The 16,663-nt window shown below is 38.8% G+C and overlaps 1 protein-coding gene across 1 annotated transcript in view; it reads left to right on the top strand.

The window, feature by feature from the left end:
• Positions 1-16,663, top strand: part of PLCXD3 (phosphatidylinositol specific phospholipase C X domain containing 3) — a 213,248-nt gene that overhangs the window by 53,504 nt on the left and 143,081 nt on the right. The gene's annotated exons all lie outside the window — the stretch shown is intronic.

Below are 16,663 nucleotides of genomic sequence, written 5' to 3'. Positions count from 1 at the left end.
ATCTACAGCCCCAACTAGCCACCTCAGTGAAATGACCCACCTACAGTCACACAGCTAGGATTAGCAAAAGAAACAAAAGTCTCATGCTTTCTCTACTATGTATTTTGAGAGTACAGAGTACTCTTTTTGAAATTATAGAGAAAAGGTACATTTTCAAATCTCTTTGGAATCAAGTGGCCTTTTGGGGGTATCTTAGAAGCCACAAACTGATATGGAAGCTGAGACAACAGCTTAGGACTCAAGCTTTTCCAGAAATCAAGAGCTTTGAAAACGTACTTGCTTCTGATTCTCTTATTTCCATCAGTGTCAGTTTGCCAAATGTCTCGTGTTTGACCTTGGTGCTATCTTTGATTTTTCTCCTCTTTTACCCCAAATAGCCAGCATTTCAGCATTTCTTACCTTTCTCATTCCTCTCTAATCCCAGCTACACCACCCCAGTATAGGCCCTCATTACACTAGCCTGAACCATTATAAAAGTTTCCTACATCTCCCTGTTCCCATTCTCTCTCCTCCTCTTCTTACCACTGCAAGATTAAATGACTTTACACAAACATGTAGCAATAACATTCTTCTGCTCAAAAACGTTCAGTGGCTGACTATTGCCTATTGAATAGTTTAAACTTTTTTGCTTGGCATTCAAGGCCTTCCACAATCTTGTGGTACCCTACTCTTCCAAGTTTATATTATTCTCTCTTATGTTGTATGCAGCCTGGCAACAATGGACTACACTGTACTAACACATGCCCTTTACTTTCACTCTTCCATGCTTCTGCTTATGCCTCTGGGCTTCCTTTAGCCTCCTTTCCATCCTCTACCACTCTACTCATGGCAACAATCTTCACCTTTGTATAGCATTTTGTTGTACTCCTCACATATTTTACTCATTGTATAACATTGTGTTTATCAGTATTTGTATCTTAGCCCTGTATTTGAACGTAACCCCTGTGAGGTGAGGACCATATTGTATCTAAATTTTGTATTTCCTCCAGCACCTCTAGAATGCTCTGTATGAGGTAAAGTCTCAAAATAAATATTGAATGGGTAAAGAGTGAACTGGGCTTGTACCCATTTAAAATTGTCTCCGATCCTACTAGTGGGATATATTCCAGTAGTAAAATGAATGAAATTAACTTTTAAAGTACTCAACATGGCATATTCACTTTAGGTGAGAATCAATGGACAAAATGTATGCCATGTAAGGGTATAAGAGATAGAAATCAAAGATCAATCATTATACTGAACCAGAACCAGGAGTTCAGGGGTCTATGGAACAACTTGGTGGCATTAGGAAGATACTGAAGGTCAGAGCAGACTCTGTCCAGGACAGAAAAGGTTAATTTACAGAAGAAAAGTTTTTCTGGGAGAGAGAGAGAGAAAGAGAGAGAGAGAGAGAGAGAGAGAGAGAGAGAGAGAGAGAGAGAGAGAGAGAGAAAGAATGAATTCTTAATATAATCTTTTTAAACTTCAAATTATACTTCCTCCACCTTTCCACATGTATTTAGTTTTATTATATTCATGCACACATATTTTATATCCTCCAACAAGATTGTACTAAAGAAGATCTTAAAGAACCTGACCAAGGAAGGCCAAGTTCAGATGCCAGGTCAAGAAGGTAAAAGTGACAGCTCTCACTCATAAAAGGGAGCTTTATTTTAGAGCAGAAATGTTTAGTTCTTTGTTCTTTTTTCCATACTCTGAAGGGTATTGGTGCCTGTTGGTTACAGGCACACAATTTTACCCAGAAGGAGAGTCTTCTATTTGTACCTTCCTTCTGATTGGATCAAGGACAAGGGTGTAAGAATTAATGAGAGGTCCTTGATAACGAATTGAAGGATTTTAAACTTTTGCTGTTGTTCTTTTCAACTGTGGGCCATAGGCGTTGGACTGACCATCTCTGGGAGTCATGATAGTCCAGGCTTTGAGTTAACTGTTGCCTTTCCAGAGCCGACGTGATAGTATGTGAGGCCAATTGCTTCTTCTTTCTTGAATCAGCAGGAAAAGTCATAAAGATAGAAGTAGGAGCTGGCTAGAGAGGAGCAGAGAGAGAAATCTCATTAACACAAGCTGACAGTCTTTGAGCTGCTCTCTGCAGGAGCTATCTGAGGCTATCTCAGAGAAGAACTGACTGCGCTATACATCCTGCTGAATGCCTTAGCACACCATAGAGCCAAAATGTGTGACCTTGGGACATTGTCAGGGTCCCAAGGGCCATTTGAATTCAATTTTTCAGCGCCGTGGGTAATTAGGTAGTGCTTTTTGCTCAAGTGATTTGATACCAAACATAAAATTGAACCTATTTGACATACATATAGGAACATTTGGTTAAATTCTCACTGATAACATCTCCAAAAAAGATGCCCCTGCATCAAGATTATAAGGTCAAAGTGTTGGTGTAGAACTATTTCATTTCACTCGGAATGTTCAGATTCACGGCAAATGCATTGAAGTAATTCAAACCATAGTACAAGTATTATGAGGAGGGACCCTTGTGAAAATTCACATGTTCTTTCCATCTCCCCAAGGTCCTAATGTTTCCTTCATGGACCTCTTGTAGGATCACTGGTTTAGAGGGCAGGTTTTTTGAGGACATGAATAATTTAGATTTTTTCGTATCTCCAGTGTTTAGTACAGTGTAGGATTTAATAAATGCTTATTATGGGCTAAAAGAGACCTTGGAGATCATCTACACCAACTGGATCATTTGTATTTGAGGGTGGTTTTGAAAACAGGTCTTGTGCTTCAAAAGCCATTACGTTTTCCCCTGTACCATGGATGCCTCATCTATAAAATGTGTGGGTTGGACTCTATAGCATCTTAGGTCCCTTATAGCTCTATATCTATGATTCTATGAGCCCCATTCACCACTTTCCCCAGCCATGATTGGAAACCAGGTCCTCAGCCTCCAAATCCACTGAGCTATACCATCGTGGTTCCTTGCCCAGACTTCTCTTCCCTTCTTCTACCATCACAAGAAGGGTGATCAGACACCTGATTTTTTTTTTTTTTTGCAACAATAAGAGTGGTGTCAGTGAAGCTAAAAATAGAAACATCTGCGTAGGTTAGCAGCTGAGAAAGGCAGCAACAAAAAAAAATTCTTCCCAATAAGCCGGTGCTTTATGAGAGAAATTACCACCCTTTTGCTTGAAACTTACAAAGGGGAAAAGATAATTCTCTCTTTTTCTAGTTGTTGGTATTTCCCAAGCATGTGTGAAAACAGTTTTGTGATTGCTTGGTAGAGAGCAGTTACTTCATGAAATCACATTATTCCTCCTCCTCCTTTACAGGTCTCTGGGGTAGGAGGGATCATTTCCTGATCTTTTGTGGGATAAAGAGAAGAAAAGGAAACTGTTAGGGTTGAGTGTTGTGCTTTTCTTACAGCCTTCATCAACTTATGGTCCAAGTGCTGTATCCCAGCACATATCCTCCCCACTCACATTTACACCTCCCACCCTTGTTAACACTCAGAAGCCTCTCAGGAAGGATTTGACTCTCACTGGAGTAGATAATGCAGTTCTCATTCTCTTGCCTTTCACAGAGAGATATACTGTCATTTTCAGAGGTCTCTTCACCACCAACACCACCACCCCCATCCAATGACCAGGACCCTAATTTCCTGTCCCCAGTGCCAGTTATACAGCAAGGGTCTGGTGCTTTGATTGATCTATCCATCAGAATGACAGATTGCTAGTGTGCTGTCTTATCTCTCCCATTTCTAATTCATCCCCCATACATGATATTCCTAAAGCACAGCCCTGTCCATATCACTCCTCTACTAAATAAACTGCCACAGCTCCCCCTTACTCATAGAGTTAACTCCTTTCAACCCTCTCTTTAGTATTTAAATCCCTTCACAATCTGGTTCCACCGTGCCTTTTTGGGTCTTTTACATATTATTCTCCATCACATGTTCTAAAGACCAATTAGACTGACATTCCTGTCATATGCAACATTCTCCTTCCCATCTTTGTGCCTTTGTACAGTATTACTCCCATGCCTGACATGCTGCCTCTCATCTCTGCCTCTTTAAATTTCCATTTTCCTCCAAAGCTCATTTTAAGCTCCACTTCCTACACAAAGACTTTCCTGAAGTCCCTCCCCCTGTTACTGGTACACTCCCTCCTCCCCCTCTGAAAATATCTTGCATTTTTTTTTTTTTGTGTAACCAGAATCCCAAAGACTTCTGGTGTGGGACTCTTTCCTCATTGGTGGAGAGCAATGTTCCATGCTTTCATAAAGGGCAAGGTGGAATTGGTGAGAGTGGGGGAAAGCAGAAGTTCACACTTTGAGTTCTGGAATTTTTTCAAGTTTTCAGACTTTCTTTGAGCTTTTTGAGTCTCTTCAATTTCTTTAGGCTCTAGTGTCCCTTTGGGTGCTTCTGACTTCCAGCTTTGAGAAAGAAGATAGAGGATGCCAAACCCACTTCAGGTTGATGAAGCAAAAATAAAACTCTAAGAAGAAGCTGACAGGAGAAAAGCTGGCAGTCTCTATCATGTCCCCATCCCTGGCTTGATACACTGGAGACTTAAGGGAACTTCCCCTTCGGGTGAGATCCAGAATTCTTTCTTAGTTGAACAGAATTATCTCAGTCCCAATCGGAGATATCCTTCACTCTGTATCATGTGGCATGTATACCTATTATGTGATTGAATAGCTTCCTTATATTACTTTAAATTATTCCCTAGTCATAATTTACAATATCTGTTCATTTGCCAAGTCCAATAATCCTCTCCTCACCATTTCCTCCATAGCATTCTGTCCTTAGAAGGCGGTTTCTAGACTAGCCTACTCACAGCCCAGTCTGTCTTAAGCATATCCCATTAAATTCTCTCCTTGGAACCTGAAAATAGTTTGTTCACACAAATTATCTGAAATCCGTGCATCAGTCTAGCATGATGAGTTTATGAATCCATAAGTAGATAAGGTGCCAATTTTTTTTTGCCACCTCCTAGATCCAAGTGCAGTTCAGGGATCCTCAATTCATTTCTTCCATGAAATCTATTGCATGCTGGGTGCAACTGTCTAAACTAATGCCTGTTTCCTAGTCAAATAATCAGTAGAGGATGCATATAGAAATTCACCACACAATATAGCATCAAATCCGATGTATGCCACCTTTGCCTAGAGAACATCCTTTCCTTATCAGTGACAAACTACCATACATTCCATTGATAGTTTTAATACCAAACCAAATCAATTTGTTTTTCATCCCATCACAATTTACAATTTGGCAAATCCATATTGAATCAAATTGTATCTGTAAAATGATTACAATTAATTACCCAAAATGCAAATAAACAATACTAAAATCATGTAACATTTTTACCATAATTCCTTCTGAATATTGAAACATCACCCCATTCTGGTCAAACAGGAGTAGGTAAACCACCTGAATCTGTATATAATCAAAAATCTGAATCCCTTAATTTACTAAATTCAGGTGACTCACAGATTTTCCAATTCCTGTGCCTTATCTCATTTTTTGACACCAGCCCAAAAGATAGCATACCATATCTAAGATAAATTAACTGTTTATACATACAGTTCAAAGACATTAAATTAGTAGATTCATATACACATAAAATTTAATCCTTGTCAATCTTCAAGCACTTGATAACAAAATACTCTTAACTAGGAAGGCCCTACAGGGCCAATTTACTCAGATATTCTTTTTCTAAGCTGGAGAAATTCCAGTTTATATTTCTCTCTACATCTATATACATTTCTATATATCTTGTGGCCCCAAATTGTAAGCTCTGGGTAAATATGGACTGGGGTAGCTCTCAGAGGCACTGTCAAAAACAACTGGTGGATCAAGGACTTTCTGCCCATCTGATAGGTCCCCAAGTTGAGACTATATTTTTCTTTTTAACATATGGCTTTTCCCTACAAAGCCTGAATGCCTACATACATAATATTTAATAGCGCACTCTTTGCATATAAGAAATTTGGACCCAGACCTTTTGTAAATCATAGTCTTACTTCTTGACTTCCCTCAAAATCACACATTTAGGCTCTAGTTTTTCATGGGTTCTCCTAATGCTGCTAGGTGTTTCCCCTTCACTTTTCTTGAGTGATGAAGTCAATATTCCCGAAACCAAAATATTTCCCCCACGCATATGTAGATACAAGACTACTGATTTTGCAATGACGTGGTGTTAGCCTTCTCCTATCTCCTGTTCCTTTACATTTAGGACATCTTTATTTGCCACTCAATTTGTGGACCACTGAGGAAGAAGGTCAATATTTCACTGTTACCTCAACTGTTTTATCATTGCAGGTTCATATATAATATTGAATGTGATTCCCAAATAGATGGACTCATCTCATTCTTTACTCTGCTGGCGGCCTATCTACACATTTTTTGTAGTTGTTCAGTTGTTTCAATCATGTCAGTAATGTCCAACTTTTTGTGATCTTATTTGGGATTTTCTTGGCAAAGATACTGGAGTGGTTTGCCATTTCCATCTCTAGCTTATTTTACGGATGAGGAAATTGAGGCAAACAGGGTTAGGTAAATTTCCCAGGGTCACACAGTTAGTGTCTGAGCCCAGATGTGAACTCAGGGAAATGATTCATCCTGACTGCAGGCCCGGAGCTCTATCCACCATGCCACCTAATTGCCCCTATTCATACATAGCCCTACCTTTCCCATAAACATCAAATTCCTTTGCCAAGATTGACTAGTCCTTAACATTAAGGTTCCTTAGAAATAATTAGGGATGGCCATTATAGTATATTGTTGATTTATTGCCTTGCTTGATATGTTTCCCATCAGAAACTTGTCTTCTCATAAAGAGCCTGATATCTCCTTATTCCCATCTCAGTGCTAAGATTTCCTACTCTCCCCAATCCCTTCAGGCTTATGATCCCAATCCTATTTCAATACTAAAATCCGTTGTATGCTCAAAAGGCCCTTATCCTAGCTTAGAAAGGACTTTCTAGTCACATCTCAGTTTTGAATCAAAGGAGTATTTCCTTGCTTATTTGTCAGGCTTAGCTCCAAACCACTTCAGTTTTTTTTTAAATCAAACTCATCCTTGAAAGATGGAGATTTTTCACCACCAACGCTTTTAAGGCAATGCCACAGGAAAGGCTTCAAAGGCATGTTCATTAGGGACAGTGATATTGGAGTAAGGATGTGGCTTCCCAAGGTGACTTGTAAGTAAGGGCTCAGCCCTCATTGGAATATGTAAGTTCTGACATATTTATTGAAAGGACCAGCCTCATTTCCTTATGGTCGTGTCCTGTCCATATTCCTGTGATAGTAGGAAATAGACTTTATTTAGAGAGAACCTGAGTTAATTTAGAGATATTGTCATTTAGAACAGGGAAAGAGTGCATCATAGCAGGAAAACTAAGGGAATAATAGTCCTTCCCATGACTCAATAGTTTTCCTATGGCCATATTGTTGCCTCAGGAGCTGCTCAGCTGCTGATGTTTTCTGGATTACAATTAGGTTTAAAGCCAAATATATTTTTAGAAGCAGTAAACCGTCCTGGAAACTGAGTTTCATTGTAAAGTACTAGAATAATCAGGGAGTCCAACAGGATCATTTTTTTCTGACTCCCCTCAGGCCCTAATTCTGCTGTGTGCTAGAAAATTGAATCAGTCTTTCATCTGTTCAAACCTAAGCACACACAGCAAAGGCATAATGATTGGAACTCTGCAGATTGTCATTCCCTAAAGGGGGTCAGGTGGGGAGATCAATACAGGAATGGCTATATCAATTCCCTCCACAAGCTTGATAATAGAAAATTAACTTTTTACCCAATTTTGCCTAGAGAAGCCAGTTCTAAACATTTCTATTCAAACGATCAAATAGCCAAACACTGAGTCAAACCTGACATTTCAAAAGTCATCAATTCAATTCGATTCCACAAGCACTTATTAAGTGGCCACTATGTTGCTGTATTAAATTCTCTGGCCACAAAGGCAAAAGTCAACTGTTCTGGTCCTTGAGGAGCTTACATTCTGCTGAAGACATTTAGAGACAACTCTGATAAGATTGCATAGTGATAACCAAGAACTTTAATTTAATTTCAATATGTTGACTATAAGCCACTTTTAGATGATAATTTCTGTTGTTCAGTTATGTCTGACTCTTTGTGACCCCATTTGGGGTTTTCTTGGCAAAGAATAGTTTGCCATCTCCTTCTCCAGATCATTTTTTACAGATGAGGAAATTGAAGCAAGGAGAGTTAAGTGAGTTGCCCAAGGTCACACAGCTAGTAAATATCTGAGGCTAGATTTGAACTCATGGCAATGAGTCTTCCTGACTCCGGGCCCAGCACTGTATCTGTGGAGCCACCTAAATGCTCATTGAATTATAATGCATGAAGTCTAATGAGCTAATGTTAGAAAGAACTACTGTCATATCAGAATGTACCTTCTTTCCTTCATTGCAAAAATGTAATACAATGGCAGTGGAACACTCTATATAATGTGAAACTTGGTTGATATGTTGGCTAGTTTTGAGGACCTAGATGTTTTTTTCTTCTATTTTTTCTTCTTTGTTATATAGGGCAATTTCCTGGGAAGGAAGAAGAAAAAGAGAGAAACTGGGAAATACAGCCATATAAAAACAAAAGATATCAAAACATTTTTTTTAAAGAATTACATAATGTAGTCAATGAATCTGGCAGCTTCTGCAATGTGATTGGGATTTCATGAGGCAAAACCAGTCTGCGCGAAAACACTTTGGACTCTATTTACCCAATGCTGTGATGGTAAAGAGTCTTTCAGAGGGCAAAATGGGGAAGACTAATAAAATCTCCTCACATTCTTTCCACTTTCCAGAGGCTCAATTCTAGGTGTGGGTGAGCCGGGCAATATCTTGGCATTTCCTGAGGAGTTGTAAAGGAATCCCATGCTGAGATGTGACAGTCCTCATTCTAAAGCTGCTTTAGCTCATTACAAGAATTGTCTATTTATATCTGTGAGAATGAGATTGAGTCACAAGAGCTGTGTAAAGACCGGGGCAAGACCAGATAGGAAACCACCCTTCTGAATTGGGTTAGACATCTGGGCACTTTGATTCCTTATCACTTTGGATGGTGTAAAGTGAGGGTGTCCATTGAAATTTACCAGTCTTTTCTTTAGAATTTACTAAAGGAAGGTAAAATTGTGTTTTTTAACTTGATTTAAGTATTTCACATCTGAACAGTCAGTCAACAAGCACTTATTAAGTGCTTACTACATGCCAGCTACGGGAATGAAAAAAAAAAGGCAATAACAGATCCTTCCCTCAAGAAACTCACATTCTAATGGGAGAGACAATATGAAAAAATCGTATGTATAAGATATATACAGCACAGTGTAAATGGAAGATGCTCTGAGGGAAGGCACTGGTGGGGTCATGAAGGGAACGAGGAAAGTCTTGGAGAAAGTGGGATTTGGCCTGAGTCTTGAAGGAAACCAGGGACACCAGAAGGTAGAGGTGAGGAAGCAGACCATTCAAGACATGAGGAATAGCCAGTGAGAAATGAGAGTTGAGAGATGGAATGTCACATTTGAGAGATAACCAGAAGGCCAGTGTTCCTAGATTGTAGAGCGTATAGAAGGGATTAAAGTGTAACGAGCCTGAAAGTTAAGAGAGGGCCAAGTTTTAAAGGGCTAAAAAAGCCAGAGGCTTTTATATTTCTTTTTCCTGAAAGGAATAAAGACTTACAGTTGTTGTTTCGGTTGTGTTTGACTCTCTATGAGCCCATTTGGGATTTTCTTGGCATTGCCATTTCCTTCTCCGGCTCGTTTGACAGATGAGGAAACTGAGGCAAAGCAGGTTAAGTGACTTTTCACAAAGCTTCTATGTGTCTCAGGCCACATTTGAACTCAGGAGGATGACTTCCTGACTCCAGTCCTGGCATTCCATGCACTGTGCCTCCTAGCTGCCTTGCTGGAGTTTATTGAATTAGAGTGAGATCTGCAACTTGGGAAAATCATTTTGGCAGCTGATTAGCAAGAAACAGAACAAAAGAAACTTAAGGCAAAGAGACCAAGCAAAAGGTTTGGTGATGAGGGCCTCTGCTGGGGTGATAGTTGTGGGAGTGGAGAGAAATGGCCATATACAGGAGATGTTTTGAAGATAGAAATAGTAAGTCTTGGTAACAGATTGGACATGTGGTATGAGTGCGAGTGAGGAGTCGAGGATGACACCAAGGTTGTAAACCCAGATGACTTGGACAATGGTGGTGTTCTCGACAGCAATGGGGAAGCTCAGAAAGGGAAAGGGTTCGAGGAAAGGAGGAAATAATAAATTCAGTTTTGGACATGTTGAATTTAAGATATCTATAGAACAGTTGGGGCAGGTAGGTGCAGTGGATAGAGTACTGGGCCTGAAATCAGGAAGACTCTTCTTCCAGAATTCAAATTCAGAGTCAGACACTTACTAGCTGTGTGACTGTGGACAAGTCACTTAACTCTTTTTGCCTCAATCTCCCCCTTGGTAAAATTAGCTGGAGAAAGAAATGACAAACCACTCCAGTATCTTTGCCAAGAAAACCTCAAATGGGGTCACAAAGAGTTGGGCACAACTGAAACAACACAATGACGACAACAGCAACAACACCAACAACAGGACAGCTAGTGGGCATAACCTACATGAGAATCCAGCAAAAGAGACTGAGAATTAGGGGTGAGAAAGGTAGGAGAATAACTAAGTGAGAATAGTGTTGTGGAAAACTTAGAGAGGAGAGAATCTCGAAATGAGATTGGTTTACATTGTCAAAGGCTGCAAAGGGATTGGGGAAAATAACGAATGAGAAAAGATTTGACATTAAAGAGATTATTGATAACTTCGGAGAGAGCAAACCCCCTGCAGAGTTTCAATTGAATGATGTCAGAAGCCAGATGGTTAAGAGTTGAGTGATGGGAAAAGTAACAGCCTGAAGTGCAGAAAACTTTCTCAAGGTTGTCCATGAAAGGGAGAAATGATATAGGATGATAGCTAGCAGATATGATAAAATGAGGGTTTTTAAGGATGGGGTAGATACCTATGTGTTATATGCAGCAGGGAAGCAGTCAGTAGATAAGGAGACACTGAAGATCAGTGAGAGAGCAGGATGATAGAGAGACAAACTTCTGGATAACCCTGATTGGAAGAGAGGCAGGGCGGGAAAATAGTCAGGGATAATTCATTTATTCATCCAGCCAGCCATTCATCCATTCAACAAATTTTCATTAAATGCCTATTGTGTATAAAGAACTATGCCAGAAACTTAACATGAAAGTGAAAGTGGCTTTCCCTGATGCTTCTCCATTTTCCTTCTTAAACCATTCTCACTGGACACTTGTCTCTGCTTGTAGATTGAGAATTCTCAGTGGTATCTCATTTTTTATTCTCTCAGGAAGTTAATCCAAAAATCAATTGGCCTTCCAGGACACATTTTCCTAACAGAGTCCAAGCTCAACTCTTGAGGAGTGTCTAAACAAAAGATGGTGTCTTTCATGGGGAAATATGTTGTAGGAACAGAGACTCTTAAGAAATGTAATTTTTTTTTCAAAAAAAAATTGAAAGTACTCAGGAAATATATCACATATGCTGTACATGTTTGTATAACACAACACAATAGTTCTGAGGGTCCGTTGTGGCACTTTCCCATATGATTGTATAGTTTCTAAACTAAATGGAATTTCTTGAAGGGCTCTTAACCTGCCTTTCTTGTACCTTTTACTTTTTCATGTAAGCTCATTCTTCCTCCTTTAACTTCACCCACCAGTACAGTGCCTGGGAGAATATAAGTGTGGTGGCTAGGCTGCCAATATTTGAAATGAATCAAGTCTCTGTTCTGAACATTTTGTTTAACCTCCTCCCTCTTGTTCCCCCCTTCTCTCTTCTCATTTCCTCACTCCTTTTCATTGGCTAAACTTTTTGGCCAAAGTGAATGACATTAGACGTGTTTGTGTTTCCCCCAATCATGCTATTTTCAATATATGTTCATATATTCTCTTTTCTAATAAAATGTAAGCCCCATGATAACAGGGACTATTCCGTCATTACTTTCATATTCTCAGCACCTAGCTCAGTGCTTGGCACATAGTGCTTAATAAAAGCATATTCATTAATTGTCTCAATGCTTTCCCTATCCTTCTAAAGACCCAGAATGAGACTTTAATTACTCCTTGCTTCGTTTTTTTTCTATAAATGACCCCATTTACATCTTGTTTCTATTTGATATCTATGGGCTAGATTTTAAGTCTTTTATTCTTTTCTATATTCTGATCTTCACTTTTCAAACCTCAAAGCTTCAGTTTCTTGGGTGATATTTGAATTGTAAATTGTGAAGCTATAAGTTATATCCAGAGAGGGCTTGCTCCAACCTCCTGTATTCAGGCATTATTAGTTATTATCTATTACAATTATTATATGCTGCACATTCAATAAGTATTATTAAATTACAATCAGATATCATTAATCTCATTTTGTCAGGTAGCAGAGCACAATGTAAAAAACATTGGTCTTAGAGTCAGGAAGACCCACTTCTAGGGATGCCTCTAAAAAGTACCATATGACCATGGGCAAGTCACTTAATATTTTAGTGCCCCAGTTAATTTTTTAAATCTATAAAATCTAGTTGCAGATCTGTATTGATTGAGGGAGTTTGTAAACCAAACAATTTTCCTTACTTGATGAAATTATGGGCCCTAACCCAGCCAAAAAAGTTATTAATCTCAATTTACAGATAAAAGCAACTGAGGCTCAGAGAGGTTAAATGTTTTGCTCCAAAACCATCGAGTTAATGAATTGTGGAGGAGACACTACAATCTAGGTTTTCTGTCTCCTCTGCAGAGTTCTTTCCATTACCCTACACTGCTTTTTTGTTCTCTTCATATTTCAACTGATTTCTATGCCTTAATGTCATCCCATGGATGCTGCCCTAATCCATCCCTTCAATGACATTAATGCCTCTACTTCATCACTGTCATTTCTCAATCATCTGTAATACTTCCATTATTTTTTAGTCTCTGTTCCTTCTCTTACCTAGATTGTCACTTCAGTCTTCCTGTTTTTTCTCATTATCTTGAAGGCTGCCTTTACTTTTTGTCCCAAGAGCTTATCTTCCCCTCCCTCCTTATGAAAATCTCTATGTTCTTAATAGCCCTAGAATAGTGCCTCTGGGCATGAAGTAAATGGATCTTCTGCTAGCTAGAAGGTACTTCTTAAGGAAGTACTATTCTCCCCATCTACCTCAGTCCTCAGGTCCTATAACAGTTTTGTTTGCTCTTGCAAGTAGAGACAAGTATTTAAGATGAATCAGGCATCCCCACTATATATATATATATATATATATATATATATATATATATATATATGCCTGCTAGTGGACTAAGATGCTGGTGACCCATGTAAACTATTAATGTTTACATAAATATATTATATAATTTTATATAATATTATATAATAATAATATATAATATATTAATTAATTAAATAATAATATATAATATATTAATTAATTAATTAATATGTAATAATATAATAATATTATATAAATTATATATATATATATATATATATATATATATATATATATATATATATATATATATGTATGTATGTATGTATTAAGGACCTACCATGTGCCAGACACTATTCCAAGTGCTGGAGATACAAAGAAAGGCAAAAAAGTCTCTGCCCTTTGGGAGGTAACATGCAAACAACTAGGTACCTATAAGAAATATACTGTGTAAATGGAAAGTAATCCCTGAGAAGAAGGAATAGCATTAAGGAGGTCTGGGAATGATTTCTTGTAGAAGGTAGGATTTTAGATAAAACTTGAAGGAAGTCAGGAGGTAGAATTTAGAGAAGCAATTCTCTCCAATGGAGAGAGCACTAGACCCAAAGACAGGAGACCTCGATTTGAGTTCAGAGGGTCATAGGTTCAAGTTGAAAGGGGCCTTGGAGTCCAAATTTTCCAGCCTCCTCACTTTACCCAATGAGGAAACCGAAGGCCAGAGAAGTTAAGTTATTCAACCTTGTCATGAAGGTAGAAAATAGCAGAGCTGGGTCACTGGCAGCAGAAGTTCAGAAGGAGATAAATTGCATTGTCTTAGGCACAGACATCTTCTTATGTCCAGACCAGAGCTGAGGTCAGGCTTCAGGGGCAAGTCATTTTCTAAGATCTCAAATAGCCACCTGTGGTTGGGAAGGGAACATTGGGGCAATAATTGCATGTGTCTTCTGGGTCATGAGTTGAATAATCATCCAGAGAAAGGTGGAAGCAGTACTGCATGCCCTGAGAGGTCTGGGGAGAAATAGCTGCCCCACTTAGAGCTACAATGGAGCAGAGAGAAAAATCTGTGTCTGGTAATACATTCCTGTGCCTCAGATTTCTCTCCGTGCTTATAAAGTTGCTGCAATGAAACATGTCCTTGGAATTCATTCTCTTTGTTAATAGATGGCTAGGAATTTAAATGTTCATTCTCCCTTTATTTTTTCTGTTCCAATGCTACTGCCGTGTGCTAGTACTTAACTATTTACCATATGAAAAGGAAATAGCTTGCAGGTCAAACACATGTCTCCATGCTGAGCACTCTCTAAGAGCTGCCTGCTGAGATGAAATAGATGAATACCTGGGATGCCAAGCCTCCCTTGAATGGGCACTGTGAAGGGAAATCTTGCATATTTTAATGGGGGAGGCAACATGCAAATGACTAGGTACCTATAAGAGATATACAGTGTAAATGGGAAGTAATCTCAGAAAGGAAGGCACTAGCATTAAGGAGGACTAGGTGCTTATATTAGCTCCCTTTTAAAAAAAAAAGGCTTATTAGGTGGCAAAAACAGCATTCCCAAAATATATCTCTGCAGAAAGCTAATATCCTATTAATTTGTAGAAGATGAATATATGATATTTCCATTGGTGCTAATAGGCTCTCATAAAACACCACCGATGGGGGAGTGGGGTATAGCATTTCAGAGTGAGGAAAGAATAGAGTGAGATGATTTAATTAAATGGATAACTCCAGTAATCAACCACTCCTCCTTTTCTTTATCATAGATGGATTCTTTATTTTTGGTTCATCCTTTAAAGAGATCTTTCCCCTTTCTATTGAGATAAAGTCTTGCTACAAACAGCAACAACTCTACGTGATATATATGTACTTAGCAGCATTCTACAAGGCCTTCTGTGAAATGAGTTTTGACCAGAGATGGTTTCTATTGTGGTTAATTTTGTAGATTTTTACTTCATATAGGGCCTTGGTTTAGGAAATCCTCTTCAAAGCAGGTTGGGGAACTTGATACAGTTAGAACAAAAAAAACATTTTTATACTTGGGCAAGTGAAGGGAAACAATCCCTTATTTGGGGTGAGGAATGGAACATTGACCCATAATGGGGAGATGCCCAGACTCTGGGACACCTGCTAAAGCTCACTGGCTGGATGAGAAGGGAAGAAAAGTATTTCACCCCTACCTACAATTCAATACCTTCTTTTTTCACTAATTATTTTTATTAAAGAGTTGCTTAGCTCATTTTTCCTATGCTTCTGAGAGCCTGCACCCTTAGTCCGTATCCTCTAAAACTGGTGCTCTGGGGCAAAGATCCCATCCATCATCCTGGCCTAGTTACAGTTCTGCTTTTGAGCTCTGCTTAATTACTGAGAACTTTTACTAAAGTTCTGCTTTAGGCCATCAGGTGTGTCAGACTGAAGCTGCTGTGGTGTGATGAACAAGAGCATGGGATTTAAAGTCAGAAGGCCTGGGTTTGAATGATACTCTGTTACTTATTGTATTGGTACTTTGGCAGAGTCCTCTTTCTAGGGCACAGTTTCCTTCTCCATAAGTAAAGTAAGAAAGTGAGATAGATGTCATTTTTTTCTGATTCCAAATCCTATGAACCTCTGATTTTTTTACCTAGAATATACAGCAGATGCTAAGGACAACCAGTCAGCTCTCTGATTGCTTTTTGGGTTAGCCCATAGGAGATGACAGTGTTCTCAAAATCAGAAATCTATGCATGAATTATACACTTCATGAGTTCCAAGACCGTGCCTTGTCTAAACTTTGCATCTCTCTCTAGATGCATGGAGGCACTATGGAGACCTTTGTTCAAATCCTGACTCTATCATTTGCTACCTGCATAATCTTAGGCAAGTCCTTCCATGAGTCTCAGTTTTCTCATCTACATACTCTAGAACAGTGCTCACATTAGAACACACATTACATGCTTAGTACATTTTTTCCATGGACAGACATTTTTGTGAGTTCAAATCTGGCCTCAGACACTTACTAGCTGTGTGAGCCTGGGCAAATCATTTAACTCAGTTTGCCTCAGTTTCCTCATCTGTAAAATGAACTGGAGAAGGAAGTGGCAAACCACTCCAGTATCTTTGCCAAGAAAACTCCAAATGGGATCATGAAGAGTTGGACATGACTGAACAACAACAAAAGCTTTTTTGTTTTGTTTTTGGATTTTTTTAAACAGGAGCAACCAACTATTTTCTAAGAGACTGCTAATCATAGTTCAGTAATAGAAATGGTGGAATGATTTTTGTGTAGGCACAAGATGACACTGATATTTTGTAGGACTTAGTATTGCCTTAAGGAGCAGGGCAACCTAGTTAATAGGATGTTGGATGGCGCCAAGAACCTTATGAAACTTCTATACCTCTCTTTTTTTCCATTTCCTTAGCCTATAAAACAGTGGTTGCTGTCCATGGTTCTTAG

Source organism: Trichosurus vulpecula, chromosome 1, assembly GCF_011100635.1.
Source record: "Trichosurus vulpecula isolate mTriVul1 chromosome 1, mTriVul1.pri, whole genome shotgun sequence".
NCBI lineage: Eukaryota > Metazoa > Chordata > Mammalia > Diprotodontia > Phalangeridae > Trichosurus > Trichosurus vulpecula.
Note: the sequence above shows the minus strand (reverse complement) of the source record. Positions and strands in the feature narration are given on the sequence as shown.